An 18379-nucleotide genomic window follows, 5' to 3' on the forward strand; every position below is an offset into this window, starting at 1 on the left:
ATTCAAATAAATATTTCTACAAAAAGGGTTGAGCAATACCCATATCAGATGCCCTAGTTATCACCAACTTTTGCACTATCCAATAACTTCCCGGGAGTAAAAAGGCAGCATTAATAAGACATGTGCCTTAGTCAACATTTCCAAAGCTGAGTGTGGACAGTTATACATCTCTTTCAATATTTCAGTACCTCAGTAGAAGTGGCTTACTTTTAGATATGTTGAGTGATTTTTTTACTCCTAATAAAGTAAAAATACAAACCACTTATTCAGTTGATTACAAATCAGTAGTGAAATCTGTCATCCACTCTTGAACAATAGATGGGTTGATTTTAAGACATGCTTAGCATCTGATGTTCTTTGGTGTCTACAAGAAGGCCTGCATTTATGATAGCTGCCTACTCAGATAATTGTTGGAGGAATGTGTACCATTACCTATATTTAGATTTTAACTCTCAGCAGAAAAATGTGGGTGATGCTGAGGAAAAGATGTTCTAAAGATAGCACCGTACAAGTATAGATTGTCTAGTGAGTTTGGATAATCTCTATTACTGAGTGTTAGACAGGTTTCTCTCAGAAATGGTTTAGGTGTATCCTGATGGGTTGGACTGGGTTACCTGGAACACATGTATTCCCAGCAGCTTTGTAATTCTACAAATAGGAAAATAAATAATTGAGGTTTGGATAAGACTAAAATCTTCCAGCTTCTCTGGCAAGATCAGATAAAGTACTGCAGCTAGAATAGTTTTCTAAGATTTAATGGTTTAATTTGGAAATAAAGACATTTACAAATAAAATTGTCATACACCTCATGATTCAGACAAGGGTAATTCTTGCAAAAGAAGCTGGTAGAAGTGAAGTTCTGCCCCAAAAGGGAAATAAAAGAATCTACTGCAATATCTGTATATAATACTAAAACTAATACTATTACTATTACTACTACTAAAACTAATAATCTGAAGAAGGAATAGGAACAGTTTCTGAGAGAATATTAATCATTTTTGGCATGCAGAGTGAGAAATGATTTTCACCTGAACATGTATCTTCATCTCCACCAACCTGATTTGAAAAGATGTAAATTATGTGGCTTGTCCGTGCCACACTTGTTTGTGGCCCTCCTTAGCAAGCTGCTGCTCTAGGGATGTCTTTTCTCTGAACAGTCTCCAGCATCTGCCAGTGGAAGAGACAGAGAACTTCCCAGCAGAACACGTTCTGCTCTGTGAGGAGAGGGAATGAAGAAGAGAACAATAACAAAACCTGTGTGGGTTTTTTCCAAACAATTAAAAACTATCTAATTGCTCTTTCTTTGAATCCTGCAGCTTTCTTCCCTCCCTTTGACATGAAATATTTCCTTTTCCTCTTCCAAGGGAACAGCCTGGGGCAACGGCTACATGAGCTGTGGAGGATAGCTTTAAGAGCTTGAGAAATCCCCCATGTTCTGTGCATGAGTCGTGACCTGCAGATAGTCAAGGAACATCCCTGTCATTTTTTCGTTATTTTGGCTTGATTGATTAGTGAGAACTGATAATTCACTCCCATCCAAGGTGACGAAAAGGAATCTGTCTGAGACCACTGTGCCATTAATTCCTTTCTACTGGTTTCACAGAAAAGAGAACCAGAGAATCCAGCCAGAAAGCACATGACCTGTGACATTTGCCTATGTAAGCTTTTCCTCCTTCAGATATCTTGCAATTGCATAGCTGTGAGTGATTTTTAATTGGTTAGAGTTATATTGTTAAGAGCCACCTCTGTCATGCCTCCAGTTTCTTCTCTTTCTCCCAAGCATGATCAGATTCAGGGAATAAGCAAAAGACAAGTGAGTTAATGGGAATAACTTGAAGACACAGAAAGAAAGACCCTTTTTGAAAAACACCCTGTCTCAAATTACCATTATCTGTACTCAAGACATACTCAGTTGAGTTCAGATCTCACAGGGCCATACTGTCATCATGCACTACGAGGGATGATCCTTGCCATGCAGATTTCATCAAGTGAAGAATAAAAGGAGGGTTAGGGGAAACTGAGAGACAGACCTTGCTTATGGCAGTAGCAGAGCTCATTTCTGTGCCAGTGGCCTACATTTTAAGACCTTATAAAGCTCAAATTATCTAATATTGCCAGCTTTTTACTCACATCTTTTCTCAACTGTTTGCTTGATGTAACAAGGAATTTGGTGCTGGAACTGAATGCACATAAGCCCATGGGATACATCCCAGGGTACTGAAAGAGTTGGTCAATGTTATTGCAAGATCTCTCTCGGTTATTTATCAACAGTCTTGGGAATCTGGAGAGGTCCCAGTTGACTGGAAGCTAGGAAATGTTATTCCAGTCTTCAAGAGGGCAAGAAAGAAGACCCTGGTAATTCTAATTTACTTCAGTGCCTGGTAAAATGATGGAGAAGATTATTCTGAGAGTTATTGAAAAACACTTGAAAGGCAATGCAGTTATTATTCAAAGCCACATGGGTTCATGAAGGCAGTCATGCTTTACTAACTTAATTTCCTTTTATGACAAGGTTACCCGCCTAATGGATAAAGGGAAGGCAGTGAACGTGTGGCTCTTAAATTTATTTTAGAAAGGCTTTTGATACTGTCTGTCACAGTACCCTTCTGGACAATATGTCCAGCACGTATCTAGACATGTATACAATATGATGTGTGAACAATTGACTGAAGTGTTGGGCTCAAAGAGCGGTAGTAAAAGGGTAACATTTGGTTGGTGACCAGCTGCTAACGGTGGTCCCCAGGGCTTAATTTTATGGCCAGTTCTCTTCAATGTTTTTATCAATGACCTGGACAAAGGAGTTGAATGCACACTAAGTTGTCAACTATGCTAAATTAGGAGGACCTGTTGATTCCCTCAAGGGTAGAGAGGCCTTATAGAGTGACCTTGGTAGATTAGAGTTCTGACCAATCACCAACTGCATGAAATTTAACAAGGACAAATGCCAGGTTCTGCACCTGGGATGGTGCAATCCTGGATGTATGCATACACTGGGGAACAAAAGGCTGGAGTGCAACCCTGGAGAAAGCCTCGTTTTCATTAATGGTAAACTCAATATGAGTCAATAATGTGCCCTCGTAGCCAAAAGGGCCAACTATATCCTGGGGTACATTAGACACAGTATAGCTAACCAGTTGAAAGAAGTAATTTTCCCACTATAGTCAGCATTGGTACAGCCTTACCTCAAATACAGTCTGCATTTTGGGTTCCAGAATATAAAGAGGATATAAAAATATTATAATGTGTCCAAAGGAGGACAACAAAGATGGTGAAAGGACTAGAGAGCAAGATGCTTGAGGAGCAGCTGAAGATACTTGGTTTGTTCAGCTTAGAGGAGACTGAAGGGTGACTTCATTGCTGTCTACAGCTTCCTCATGAGGGGTACCAGAGAAGGAGGTGCTGATCTATTCTCTCTGGTGTCCAATGATAGGATGTGAGGAATGGCTTAAAGCAGTGTCACAGGGAGTTCACTTCACTGAGACAGTGGTCAAACACTCGAACAAGCTCCTAAGGGAAGTGGTCATGGCCCCAAGCCTGTCAATATTCAAGAAGTGTTTGGACAACGCTCTTAGATACGTGGTTTAACTTTTAAGTTGCGCTGTGTGGAGTTGATGATCCTCATGGGTCCCTTCCCACTCAGGATATCCTATGATTCTATGAATCCTGGAAATTGGAGTAGGACAGGAAGTGTTTGTCAAGGAAGCATAAAAAATAATTAATTCTTTTAAATGATGAGAAATTGACTTTTCAAACAAATAACAAGGTTTCTTGCCTGAATTTTTCACTTAATATTTTTAAGAATTTCAAACATATATATGTTCAGAAAAATGCATTTGTCAGATGCTTGAATGTATGAATTACCCACTGCTTTCAGCCTGAAGTGAGACTGATATGAACTGTTTCTACGAATCAGGATACAGTGGGAATCTGATTAAAATAAAAATAAAAATAATAATAAAAAAAAAACACACAAAAAAACCCACCCAACATGGTCTCTATGAATAGTAAGTTAAATATATATCTCTATTTAGAACAGACTTCACTTTATTCTCTATGGTTTGAATCTCTTATACAAAGAATTGTAACAGAACTTATTCTTCTGTTTATATTTGACAACATTTATTCTCACAAATCTTTTTTATTCTTTTCCCTAGATGGAATTTAGGGTTGTGATTTACTGTCAAATTCATTATTTAGTATTTTATGCTTTGTAGTGTTGTGATGTAGAATTTACATCAAAACATTTATTATGCTGACTGCACTGTATTTTCCTCAGTATTATGTATTTCAAACTATTTTTAAGTATGTACGAATGTTGTACGTAAAACCTTTAAAAAAATATTCTTTCGTGCTTTCTTATTTGACAAGGGTTTCATATGAAATCTTCCATTTAGGTGACTGAAAGTGATTTTAGGGAAGAAGTGATTTATTTATATTCATAAAAATTTAACACTTCAGTGTTGCTGTGGTTTTTTTAAACTTAATTATATTTTACAGTACACCACTTTTGGGATAAGAAGAAAGACTTTTGAGAAGTGGACATCTTTTTTTTTTTTTTCTTTCTTGTTTAGCTTTACTTTCAAGCTACCCTACCAAGTTCTGGTTATAATATAACATGTATTTTCTAAACCATGTGAATACATTATACATCAAACTAAAATGTCATATTTGATTAAAAAAAGAACTTATTCAGACATTATGACTTGTACCCCGTAGTGTGCAAGTAAAGGCTGAAACCACCATTGTGTTTGCTTTTAACTAAAAATACAGAATGCAGTCTTTAATAAAACCATGTTAGGATAGGTTTAGCATTAACGACCTATCCAGACAGTTACCTAATGATATTTCACAGAAGTGAACAAAGATACACCCTTGTATGAAAAAGAAGGCTCTAGAGAACGTTGCAGTGGTCAAGCTTGATGATTAATGACTGCCATTAAGATATACCCATCATATGTATATAGTCCATCTTCATAGGATTCTTCTGGTTGACATCAAAGGCCTATTCAACCCGCATGAACATATTCTCAAACAAATCTATTTGTGACATAAAGGTAATACATTTCCAGACAATAGCAGCAGAACAGATTCCCTAGCAGACAGGCAGGAATGAGTTTGGGAGATAACTCAGCAGCCTCTCTACATAACCATTATTTTATCACATCCTAGTGGTCCCTTTTCTTCAAACAAATGCACCAACCTGACAGCTTAGAAATGGTTACTGCTTTATCTCATTCTTAGAGTTTTCTATTTGTGCCACAGAGTTTATTTGCCCACATATACCTCAGATCTGGCTAGGCTAATGAATACTCCAAACATCTTACGATATACAAAGCTCCTATATTCAGTCCCAACCTACTTAAAATATTAAAAAAAAACCATTAAAGCTGTATTCGTGGATACCTGGATATACAGTAGTCCTACTTCTGAAAATCCCAGTTCTGTCTCCTCTTTTTCACAACTAATCTTATCCTTCCAACATTATGATTCTCAGAAAACGTGGGACGGAAATAAAATAATTCTTCCCCCCAGAGAAATTTTCTCCCCTTCTACGTAGCCTGGGTAGTAAAAGGTGCGTGAAACTGAGCACAGCAGAGCACAAGACTCAGTAAGGATAAGGAAACTCCCTGTACAATAATTGTGCAGCTGCAACAGAGGTCTGTTGTACCCATATATGTACAACATTGTGCAGACTTTAATATTAGCTTGTTTTGAACTCAAAGACAAGTACACTAATTTAACATAACTGTATAAGATAGTAAAACCAGTATTGCCATGCTAGTAACAGACTTTAGGTTAATTGTGCTTTATGCTAATTTTGCAAGGCCCCAATCCTGGACTTTTAGGCTCATTACCAACATATTATAAGCAATTGCTGTGGGAGGGAGACCTCAGTACATGTTTTTTCTTGTTAAGATGTAGTTTAATCCTGAGATAACAGCAAAGGCTTGGAAAATATGAGCACAGGTTGCAAGGAGATACCTGAGAATTACTACTTGCTGACAATCAGCTACTAGACATAGGAAAAGCACAGCCATGAAAGATGGGGGGGAAAAACTGTGTCTGGTTGTTGTTTTTTTTTTTAAAAAAAAAACCAACAGCAACAAAGCAATGGAAATAAACCAGCCCACATCAGAGTAAGGCGTCTGTTGTGACCTGAGAAAATATTCCCTCTACCCCTGCCCCAGGTATTGTGCAGCACACAATCCAAGGTGGAGGCCAAAGGCTGCTCACAATCTGGACAGTCAAACATCTTACAAAGGGACAAGATCCTGCATTTGAGAGGGTGAGTGGAGCTAAGCACCGACGTACGCACTTACTGACTTCAATTCTGGCTTCTCTTACTGATGTGCTTTTGAACTTGATCATCTTGACCTCAGCAGCTAAGACCATCACAGGCTACAGCCGTAAGTGTGAACAGTCACCTTGACCTCAGAAACTAAGACCATCAAGGGTTATTGCCGTCAGTGCTATGCAATTACGGGACTAACCCTGAGATGTTGTAGGATTTGATTAGTAAGGGCTGACTGCTTTGATTACACAGCAATAATGACTGAAAAACCAGTAAGAACTATTAGCTTAGAGTATGTTGTTAAGGAATTCCAGTCTTGCAAATGTTAATTTTAGAGTTCAGAACTACTTTGGTCTATTAGTCTTCTAATCATTCCCACCACAGAGAACTATTAGAACTAACATCTAATTCCGTAGCTGTACATATATATATATATACACACATATACATGTATACATACATACATACATATCTAACTACAACAGTTTAATCTTCATAAACTAGAGTAAAAATGAAATATTTCAATATTCTACCTCAATGAACTGTAAAGACCTGGGCATATTTCATGACAAAACTGAAAGGTGATCTTATATTTGAAAATTTGAGCCTAGGAAACCTCAATATTTAAATATAATGCTTGCTTCAGCCATTCCCAAGTGTGGCAAACTGAAGCTTAATGGGAAAATGCCCAATAAACTCTTTTTCTTTTACTTGGGTGTATTCTCATTTTATCTGTCAAGGGATCATCATTCTGTGTTCGTGAACTAGCACTCTGAATTAATCAAGTTCTTTTGAACGGCCAAGTGATGATTGCTTTTGAGAAAATGCACTATAGTTTTGTCTCTTTTTTTTTCATAGATTTGCATGGCATGTTTGTATATATACATTTGTGTTGTGTATCACAAGACATTTTGTAAAGATTTTATTTAATATTGCTTAGATTTGCAGTAAGGCTTTATCAGCAGTCAAAAATTTATTCATCTCATTGACTTCACTGCATAGCAGCCCAGCATCAGGAAAAGGCACCTACACTTTAGAGGTAATTCAAATACTGGAATTACATTCTTCATACTCATCTGTCATTGTGTATTATCGCCTCTGTATCTGTAGTACTTTGTGAAATTCCCCTTGACATCTAGATGTTTGCTAGGTTGAATGCTCAAGAAATAAAGAACCGCTTTAAAAATAATTTTGGGATTGATTATTGTAATATTCACATAAAGTGGCAATAGAGGAGAGGAAGAAAGGAAATGAAGTTATGAATTATGTGTGCTTCAGAGGTGAAAGCTCTTATTTTCATCACCTGACTTGCTTCCACACAGTTTGAAAAAAAGCTTTTAAATTGGATTTACACAAAGATATATTTCTGACTAGATAAAGCTTTGGTCTTTCAGATATTTTATGCTTTTCTATCATCCTAAGTAGTCCAGTGTTCATGGGTGTGGCGTGTTCAGGCTGCAATTAAGGCATCTCTTTTGTATAGATGGGTGCATGTCACTTAGTTTTAAATGTCTGTGAAGTAGATATTGAAATCTAGGGTAGTCTTCCTAAATTTCTTGAACTCCCTGTATAGCCAAAAGAGAGGCAGTAATTTCATTCTAAATTAAAACTTTAAAACACATCAGATGACCAACAACTTTCATAAGCCTATTTCTCTATATTGGAAGCATTGTATTTATTAAGTCAGACAACTATGCTGTAAGTAAGTTTATCCAAATGTAGGTGAGATGATTGTTACACCACCTGTCAACATAAGCACACCTTACCAATGCTAAGTCCATCACATGTCTTACAATCTATTTCTTCTGACATATATTGGACAGACAAAATGGAACTAGTGGTTTTATTCACATCATTTGTATAGTTTTCATGAATTAATTAGGCCTGTGAAAACTGATATGGAAGCTGGAGAGAACTGCATTAATGCAGGGGTACAGGACAGTAGAGTGAGGAAAAGCACTTTGAGATTAAGCTGATTTGTTCCTAATAAATCTTTTGTTGTGACAAGATGGGATTTTGAAGTCATCTAGCATACAGTTCTGGTTGCTAAGGACTTTAGATAGACAAACTGCAACAAAAATATAATAGAAAGACTGATTTTTGCATAATTGTGTCTGTGTTTAGTTCCTTAGGAAATGGTACAGCCATCTTGTACACACTCACCGTTACATCTGAAGATTGTTAGGTACTGGAATAATTGGGATCCTGAATAAAAGTGCTCAAAAAACAATGCGCAAATTTCTTGCACTTACATTATGATTAAAATCAAACAGAAACAGCATGTTCTTTGAGGTGTTTGCATGACTAAGGAACAAAAACTGCCAATGAGAAGAAGGGTTGACATGAAACAGCACACTGCTTTTTCAGGTTCTGTTAAAGAACAGACCCAAGACAAACCAAGACAGAGCTCTGAATCAACACTTGCCATTAGATACTAGAGGAAAGGGGAGTGGAAAACTGAAATGCTGATCTTTCCGATGGCAAAAAATGAAGGTTCCTAACCAATAAAGTAGGCTCTTGCACCCACATGGACGTTTGAGTGTTCTATACAGTTAATTGGATCTTGCTGCCTTAGAACTGGCAGGCAGGCCACCAAATTTCCTGATCAACGTATGGTAGTGTAGTCAAGACTGGGAGGAAACATTTTATTTGCCTTAGTATTCACCTTTGGACCTTTCTTGTGGAGATTAAAATGAACGCACTTCCTTTTCAAATGAATCAAAAGTTCTTTTAAAACCTGACCTAAAATGTCACAGCTGCCTTTTCCACTATAGATCAGGTGTTACAGCACTTAGACAAGGTGGGCTGAGCAGCATTGATTCCCTATGCTCTCTGAGATATTTTTAGTTCACTTTTCTTTCCTTCTCACTGACTGATCTCCTCACCAGGCTACCTGACTCAAGAGCATTTTTTCATCACTTTCCTCTGAAACTGAGACATTACTTAAAAGCATGACTTGGGACAGAGAAGAGAGCATGAGGAAACATCCCTGGAGGTATTTAAAAGACGTGTAGATGTGGCGGTTAGGGACATGGTTTAGTGGTGGACTTGGTCATGTTAGGTTAATGGTTGGACTCGATTATCTTAAAGGTCTTTTCCAACCTAAACGATTCTATAATTATCCTCTGAGTCAAGTATTTCCCCTGAAAGAGAGTCATGGGCTATCCTCCTAACTTGAAGGGTTCAGAGACATTTCGTGATGCAGACACCATGTACTAAGCATGAGTTAAGCGCTCAATGGCACAGCCATTAAGTCAAATCGAGGCAACGCTGGGCATACATAGAAGCAGGCTATAGTGTCTGGTGAAATGTAATGTTCAAAAATAGACAATAATATAGGTTTTAAGCATCTCTAGGGTTAAGCTGATGATGCTTAGCAGTTCTCAGGATCACTAGGGACCTAAATTCTGCGAAGTCTTAAGGCACATAAGTCCTTTTTTGGATCTGGACCTTAGCTTCATGCAGGTTTCTTTCAAAATCAATTAATTTATAGATGCTCATTATGACATATGACATACTGCATAAACTTCACGTCACTCTGATGGATATGTGCTACATATTTTCCCACTTCGATTTGGGGAGAAGAGAGCAACACAAAGTTCACCACACATTTATAAGTGTTGCAGACAAAGTAGAATCTGTGTAAGGTGCAGGCCTTCCATACACTTCAAAGGTCTGATTCGAGAGGATTAATCTATTGCCTGTTTCTAGGAAATTATTCCTAGGAATATTTGAATGTTAAAGAAATCACTTTTATATAAATTTGAAGAATACTGAGCTTAAAAATAATCATATATACTCAGGTCTGTACTGTGGAACAATAGGTTGCTGTTGCTTTGTTACTTTGTATTCTAATAAAGTCATTTATTTTGCCTGTTAAAATATCCCTTGCAGTGTTTGTACCCAGAAATGTGCAATATTATAACAGCTTATGGCAGAGAGAATGTTCAGAATTGAAAGCGAGCAGTTTATTTGTAGAACCAATAGTTAACAAAATGTAAGGGGTAGACATCATAAATAATTAACATTTTAGTGGTTTCAGATTTTCAGCTTTAAATACATTGTCCTTCCTTCTATAAAATCCAGGTAAATATTATGCCTATTAGTTTTATCATGAGACGAGAGGAATCTCATCTGTAATACGAGTCTTGTCATCCCCTCAAACCTTGGTGGAGTGCATCCTTTAAGTCAACCAGATTTTAACCTCAGCTTTAATAATATAAATTGCAAATCAAGATTAAAAATCATAAATTCATTTCACTTTTTTTTTTCTTAATGAGATGTTTCTTTTAAGATAATTTCCAGATGATTTTTAAGGCTGCCTCTACATATGGAATATGTTCTTTCTCTTGCGTAGGCCAGACCCACAACCTCTCATTTTCCACAGCACTCAAACAAAAGGTAGTTGTTCCATGTTCTGAAGTGATCAGAGACTGAGAAGTGATCAGGATAATGGCACGACAAAGTTGGAATGCCATTAAGCTATACAAAGAAGTTAATTTCACTTTGAAACAAATACACAGATTAAATAATGAAACACGTGTAAGGCCCAGATAAATTATTTGTGTAGCAGAAACTACTGAAAACACAACCACGCACCTGAATAAATGTCAGATATTTGCTATCTAATTTCTGCCTTATTTGAGTCTTACAAGTACAAAGCAATCTCTTTCAGCTGCATTACAGTCCATAGTCATTTCTTGCAGTGATCATTCTTATGGCACAACATGTTTTTTCAACCTCATAGAAATTCTGTTCTGTGCTTTTTTTTTTCACTCATCCTTCCCTGTTAACTAACTGCACAGCAGTCCACTCTCAGAAGCCCTTTTCACAGATGAAATATAGATCTTGTAATTGTACTACAGGTTCACTCCCCTTGTACTTCTCACATATGCATCCAGAAACTTTACTGAAGTGGTTATCAGCACCTTCAGTTTTACATTAAAGAAAGAAAATATCCATATCTAGATGGTCAGTTTCTCTTGATTTTACTGACCTGTGCCTTTCCTAGATAGACCACGCTGCTTTATAGTTCTCTATCCTCTAAGTTACTTCTAAAACATAACAACTGAGTATTGTTTTTTCTTAAATTTACTGAGAACCAATATTCAAAAGCACATATACGTCAGCTGATTAAGTATTGCTTGAGATCAGTGCTAAAATGCTTATTTTAGAGGGACCAAAGTTAGACCAAAGAAAAATACCTGTGAAAATTTTAACCTCATTTTTTTCGATACACTGTCCTGAAAATACAGGTTATTTCTAAAAACAGATAAAGCAGGAAAATTCTTTTCTACCCTTTCTTCCAAACACCCCCCACCCTAAATTCCAAAATTGTGAAGATGACTGCTTCCAGGAAATTTCTGAAGCTACATGAAACCTTCCAGAAGACACATTATTACAAAGATTACTTCCTTGCAGTCCCAGTGCATCCCACACACTGTTTCACATCCTTCATATGTAAGTCTGAATCAGAATACGTAGCAGCAAAATGACCTACCACAATCTAAAAAGAATATCTTTCATGGGATGTTTGGACTTTATGTCAAAAATGTTTAATCATATTTTATATTCAGAATAAACACTGGACTGTACCTTCAAGATATAAGATAGGGGAGATGAAAGGTCCACTGTAACTAAATGTACTGAGTTTAACAACAGCCAATCAGTAAATCATGAAATACAAATGTTCATGGGCCATTCAGTACAATTATTTGTCAAAGAAATATTTGTGTAAAGAATTACATAGGACTTCTATTTATATATATTGATTTTATTTCTACAGGCTATTTACAGATTCTTTTGCTTGTGCTGGGGTGTGTTTGTTTAAACACTCATTTCTCACTAAGATGTTTTAAGTCAAAGTTTGTGTGAAAGCAGGATTCAGGTCTCACTATGTAGCACATGTTTTACTACATATTACACTCATTTCTATTTCAGCCAGATTAAGGAAGCCCAAGCACACTGATATTTACAGGGGACGAGAGTTCTACTCATGACAGTACCTAAAATGGATTTCTATGGTTTCTGGGGTATCTAAATTCAAAATAGTGATTCAAACAAGATATTGCCAAAGGCTGCAGTTTCTGTCTCCGTATACATTCAATGGATATTAAATAATCTCAATCAGATTTTGGTCACAGTATTTGTTAATAATTCACTACTTAAAAAAAAGTAAATCTGTTCTTCCCATGGTGAGTCAAAATATGGGGGAAGTTTACAATTTGCTTATCACTTTCCTTATCTTGTTCTGTGAAATTTGATGGGCCAGCTGGTCAGCTGACAAAAAAGGAGTTCCAGGACACATTCCATAAAATTCAAGACAGAAACCTTTGTTCTGTGATTCCTGTTTCTTGCTCAGCCGTGCAAAACAATTGCTCCCCTGCTTTCTCTCTGTAAACAGAGCCCACAGCTGTCTGAATCACAGTGTTGTCTTCTATTTTCATAACCAAACTGGAAAAATAAAGAAAAGAATATATTTGGGTTTATAGCAGGTATTTTTTGTGATCTATATTTCTGTGTACTACTAAATATTTCAGGCTCCAACCTCTTTAAAAAATACAGTAAAATAAAGTAAAATAAAAGCTTGGTCAATCTTCAAATGAAAATGCTGCTTAAAAAAAAAAAAAAGTTAAAACAAGAATTGCAAGAAGTTTGAATAAAATATTTAGACATTAATTTTTTTTCAATTTTTGAGATGATTTCATGAATATTTATGTTTCCAAATATTACAGAGAAAAAAATATGTTTAGCTCTGCTCCCAAAACTTCTAATGTTCCTCAATGAAATGAAAGGTCCTGAGTACATAATTAGATCTTATATCCCCAGGACATGCCCAGACAGCCATATGCATGCAACCAGGTTCATACTGAATGAAGGCTGCTTACCACTGTCGTTTACTTTGAGAGCATCACACCAGAAGAATTAAAGAAAAGGCAATAGCATTCATTAACTGACTGCATTGTGTCTGCTCCTCGGTGCATAGATGTGCACTAAAAGAGCAGACTGCTGGATTAGGCTCAAGTGTATAATAAAGCAAAATCCTGGAAGATTTTGCAGTGGCTTTTCTTTGGTTTTGTGGTTTGTTTGGTTTTTTTTTCTTAGTAGCTGTTCTGGCTTTTTTTAAATCCATCATCCTCACATGCCAGGATTTCTTCTTTCTGATTTTCATCATCATTCTGATCAAGCATCTTATGGTCTTTGTCAGAAAAAAGCAGCAAGAGCATGTTAAACAATAGTGTGGAATAAAAACAGGCATACAGACAGGATCAAGCCAAAAACTTGAGGATGAAGATCTTGGATATGATGCAAAAACCCCATGATTCATTAAAGCTTTGGAGCTTATTTGGGTAGCAGATGCTTGACTAGACAGGAAGGAACAGAAGCACTGGGAGGCCAATGATGAGCAATGAAGGACTTAGAAAATTCACACTGGTTCATCTCTCACTTTGGCATGTATCAGAAACATTTCACTGTAGGTGATGGAGCGGTCTCACTGAAATCTGTGTGAGATCAGTGTGTTCTCTTTCATATTATCTTCTGGGCTTGTAAAACACATGTAAACCACAAGACTTGAAAAAACCAACATACTCTATAAACTCTTTGCAAATAAATTTTTCAGAGAAATCCATTTATTTCTCAGCTATTGAGCATCTACAAATCTGATACAATTTGCAAAAGTTCAGCTCCTGTTACAAGAATTCATATTCCACTGGGAATTTAAATATTGATTTAAGAATGCAAATTTCACCTTTAAGGATTGAAAATCCTTGTCTAGAAGGATGATTGATCAAAACACTGGACTTCAACTGGTGATTTTGAATGGACTAGAAAAGCAAGTTTTATATATGGTCTTTTTTTGAGAGCCAAATGGCTTCAATAATTTAAAAAGAATTCTATAATTTTATTTTATTCTTGGCCAAAGACGTGGCTGTCCTAAACAGAGACTAATTGTGGGAATCAGAATGATCACAGTCTTGTATAGTTACTGAGATGTGACTTTTTTCTCAAATAATTGTGGTTTTTTGAAAAACAGCGTTCTACAATAAGGATTTAATAATTTTTAAGTAATTGGGAGTGTCATTCTTACAGACACTAGGCCTGCCTGAGTTGGGACCATAGTTGTAGAACTGCTGGGTTTTGCCCAAAGGTGGGCAAATCAGTAAAAGAAAAGAAAGGATGTAAATTTGAAATTTCTGTAGCCAAAAATGCTCACTGAAACTGTGTGCGTTTTTTTTTTTTTTCCCTTCAGACTTCAATCTGACTATATCCCAGCAGATTAGTGGTCAGTGGGCTTGTTCCATAGTGACAGGATAGTGCAATGTAATAGATGTATGTTAGAATATGAAACCATTTCTGTATTAGACTTAAAGCTGATTTCATTTGGAAAAAAAACGATATTTGCCTTTGACTTCAACAGATGCTTTCTAGCTCTAACAATGTTCTTGTGGATATACACCCCACAATCTAATAAACCACACAAATGCATTACTATCCTCAACTATTTAATGTCTTCTTACTTCAGACCAGATCTATAATTTATAAAGGAATTCAGTTAATTACAGACAGTAGGCTCATGTTTCACATGTCAAACACCTCATAAGTTAATTTAGTAGAAATCAGCAGTGCTGACAACTGGGTAGACACGAAAAAGGAATTGGGGTGCACAGCATTGGCATGACAGGAACTGGCTGAAGTCCTATTTTTTTTATTTGTTGTGTGTTGAGTTTTTCTGTTAATTTTCATGTCAGATCAATAATTATGTGTCAGAAAGGAAGGTAAGACTATTAATTTTCAGCATATGCATGATCCCTGATCATATAAACATGTCAGAGAGACAGAATGTGTTGACAGTGACATTTAGTAATCATTAAATAATGTACAACAGTTCATTAAATAGAGGCAAACTTAATTTACAGCTGTTAACAGGAAATCGTGTGGTTTTTTATGTACAGAGGCATGTTTTTAAAGTATAACTGGAACTTGAAGAAAAAGATACATGATTGCGGTTATTGTATAGTAAGTTTATTTTGAGGTAGTTCACTTTAGCATACAAACAATTACCAGTGTAATGTTTTATTTATTAAAGACAGAACAGCAAAAAGTGCATTCCCGATGCAAATATTTATGGTATGATGTAGTATGATGCAAATATGATTATGGGTACAAGTTACTCCTGAGGAGATTCCTATTGCACATAAGAGGAAAATTTTTCACGAGAACAATCAGCCATTGGAATAATCTCCCCAGGGAAGTGATGGATTCCCCAACGTTGGACACTTTTAAGATTCAGCTGCACAGGGTGCTTAGCCCTCTTGTCTAGACCGTGCTTTTGCCAAGAAAGGTTGGATCAGATGATCCTTGAGGTCTCTTCCCACCTGGTATTCTGTGATTCTACGATTCTATGATATAGGCTGTTTCACTTCCACTTTACTTTAAAGAAGTTTCCTTCAAATTTGTGTTATGCTATTACCAGAGACATTTGGTCATTGTGAACCCTTCAGACATAATTTATAAACATTCATGTGTAAATGTTCATTTATATTTCTCTAGTTCTGAGCATGATACAACATTACTGTTAATGTAAGTTGCAATATACCAAGCAAAATGTAATGCAGGGAAATTTTGAGGAGCAATATCTCAATGCAGCATGCAATGGCACAGTCACTTGTACATATTTGCGTTATCAAAATTGTTGGCAAATAGTATGAAGCACAGCTAAGCTTAACTTAATTATCTCTTAATTTCTTGGGAAGCTCATTGAACACCTAACTTAGCTTACTAAATCTCTGCTTCTGCTTCCCCTTCTCCATCTACTTCAAATGTAGAAGGTTCCCCAAAGCAGTTATACCAAAATGGATTCATCTCACATTTAATTCTGGAAGAAACATAATTTCACCTGGGATTTGTTGCAATGTAGAATCCTAAGCTACCTGACCTGACTGAAACCCAACCCTTAAGTCCAATCGCAGTGTCGCTGTTTATTTTAGTAAAACAAAGTGGGGGGTCTAGCCTGGAGATCTCTGTGCTGCCTAGTACTGCAAAGACTATTTTCTTGTTAGCTGTTATCCTCTTGCTAACTTAGTAGGAGGCAGGGAAGGATCTATGGAAAGCAATGAAAAGTCTTTATTCTTTTGCAGTGTTTGATGTTCTGTTACTCACACAGATTTCTTTGCAGATTAAAGCCTAAATGGCATGTGAAAATGTTGCTGGTCTTACCAGTGAGTTACTTTATATGTTAGCAGATATAAAGTGAGCACATATTCTACTTTTACTCTGATGTACTGACTTTCCTTAAGATTTCATGCCTTGATATTTCGTTACATCCACAGAAGGAGCTTAAAAGGATTAGACAGGACACATGAAAAAATGCTGTGTATCCTTGCCAGGGCTGCCAAAGAGAACTGCGTTTCTTTTGCATCATTCCAGCCTTCCTCTGATGTGATATGATAGGGTAGTCTCAGGAGAGTTTGATTTGACAGTGATGCCATGAATGACACAAAGCATAAGTATCTTTCTTACCTAATGTTGTGGTATCTTCCTCTTCCAGGTTTTACAGATGTGCTGACTCAAAAAGCAGTGCATTAAAAAAAAAAGAAAAAAAAAAAAAAAGAAAAAAAAAACAGGAAATGCTTAATTATAATGCCTGTCAAAAGAAATAAAAAATCCATAGAACAGCAGTTATTAATGCAATAAAAAAATAATCCCTACCTTATCTCTTAAGATTAGCACTTTAAATCCAGATTATATATATGCTTTGCTGACAGGGTTTAGAGACACAGAGGAATTATTTTATATCATTTCAGATTCTGCTGACTGCAAACTGCTGCATATATGACCATCAGTTAAACACAGCAAGATGGGTGAGTTTTGACCTTGTGTTATTAAGTTAGTTTCCCCATCCAGATCTGGTCACAGAAAATATGCCTTCTTGCACTGCGTTGTTCCTTAAGTAGTAAAGCCCAGTTCTGCTTTTTCTTTTGACTCAGTTGATAGGTGATCTGTGCTTTTATGTTATAGTCTTGCCCTTTGTATTACCTGAGCTGCTAACTGACAATGAGTTTAAATATCAGCTGGCCATGCAGGTGTAATATCCTTGCTTCTAGCTGAGCCAGGTTTGTAGGTGGTGACCAGTCTCAAATGTGATGTCAGTATCTCAGTGCTGCAAAGGCCTGCTTTACACTAAGGCAATAGACTTCCAGTGAAAAATTTTCTACCTCTGTGAGACAGATGAAAAGAGAAGGTGGCTGTAACTATCTGCCAGGTGTAGAAAACTTTTAGTACTATCATCCTACTAAAAAGACATTCCTAAATTCATCTCTTCCAAAAATCTTTGGTGTCTGATGTTCTGACTACCTAGGTGCTGTGAAACTTGTACGATGACTGAGCAAGTGAGGCCATGGGGGTATAAGCTTCACCACAGCATCCAAAATCCTTAGATCTGGGATGGCAGAAGTGAGACCGATGCTGGGGTTCACTAGGAAAACAACAGTATGTGAGGGACGGAGGAGGAGTAGATGGGATCCCTTGCAGGACTGTCTGTCTATTTTTCTGTCAGTAAAGGTACATTTCTTTTGTCAGGAATTTCGTTCCCAAACTCATTCCAAATTTTATGCCTTTAACCTAAGACTTCCTCTTCAAAGGAGGAAAGGGAGCTGCCTGCTTACTTTGTTTTGTGAGAAGACATCATAGTGGTTAGGGTACTTCACTGGAAACATGGGCCCTGAGATTTATGACCATGTCAGTCTGCAGGAACATAATTTACATAGTTCTCATGATGTGGACGAGTACCTTGGGACAGGGAGCTGCAGTAGTGGTGCTGCTCTGCAAGGGAAAGTGAGCCTGGAGCTGAGGGGCAACAAGGCAGGCAGGGCAGAGGCCCTCAGGAAAAGGGCCCTGTCCCATGGTACCCAAACAAGAGAAGGAGAGTAGGTCCGGTGATGGCAACAAAGACCAGCCAACGGCCCCAAACTGCCAGACAAGTATGTTGTGATGGAGCAGGTGTGTGGTGATGGGAAGGCAAGTCAACAACAGGTCAGTGTGGCACAAGACTGGGCACTGCCTGTAGCCTGGGCAAGGACTGTGAGC

This window comes from Leptosomus discolor, chromosome 1 (assembly GCF_034619465.1).
Source record: "Leptosomus discolor isolate bLepDis1 chromosome 1, bLepDis1.hap2, whole genome shotgun sequence".
NCBI classification, from domain to species: Eukaryota; Metazoa; Chordata; class Aves; order Leptosomiformes; family Leptosomidae; genus Leptosomus; species Leptosomus discolor.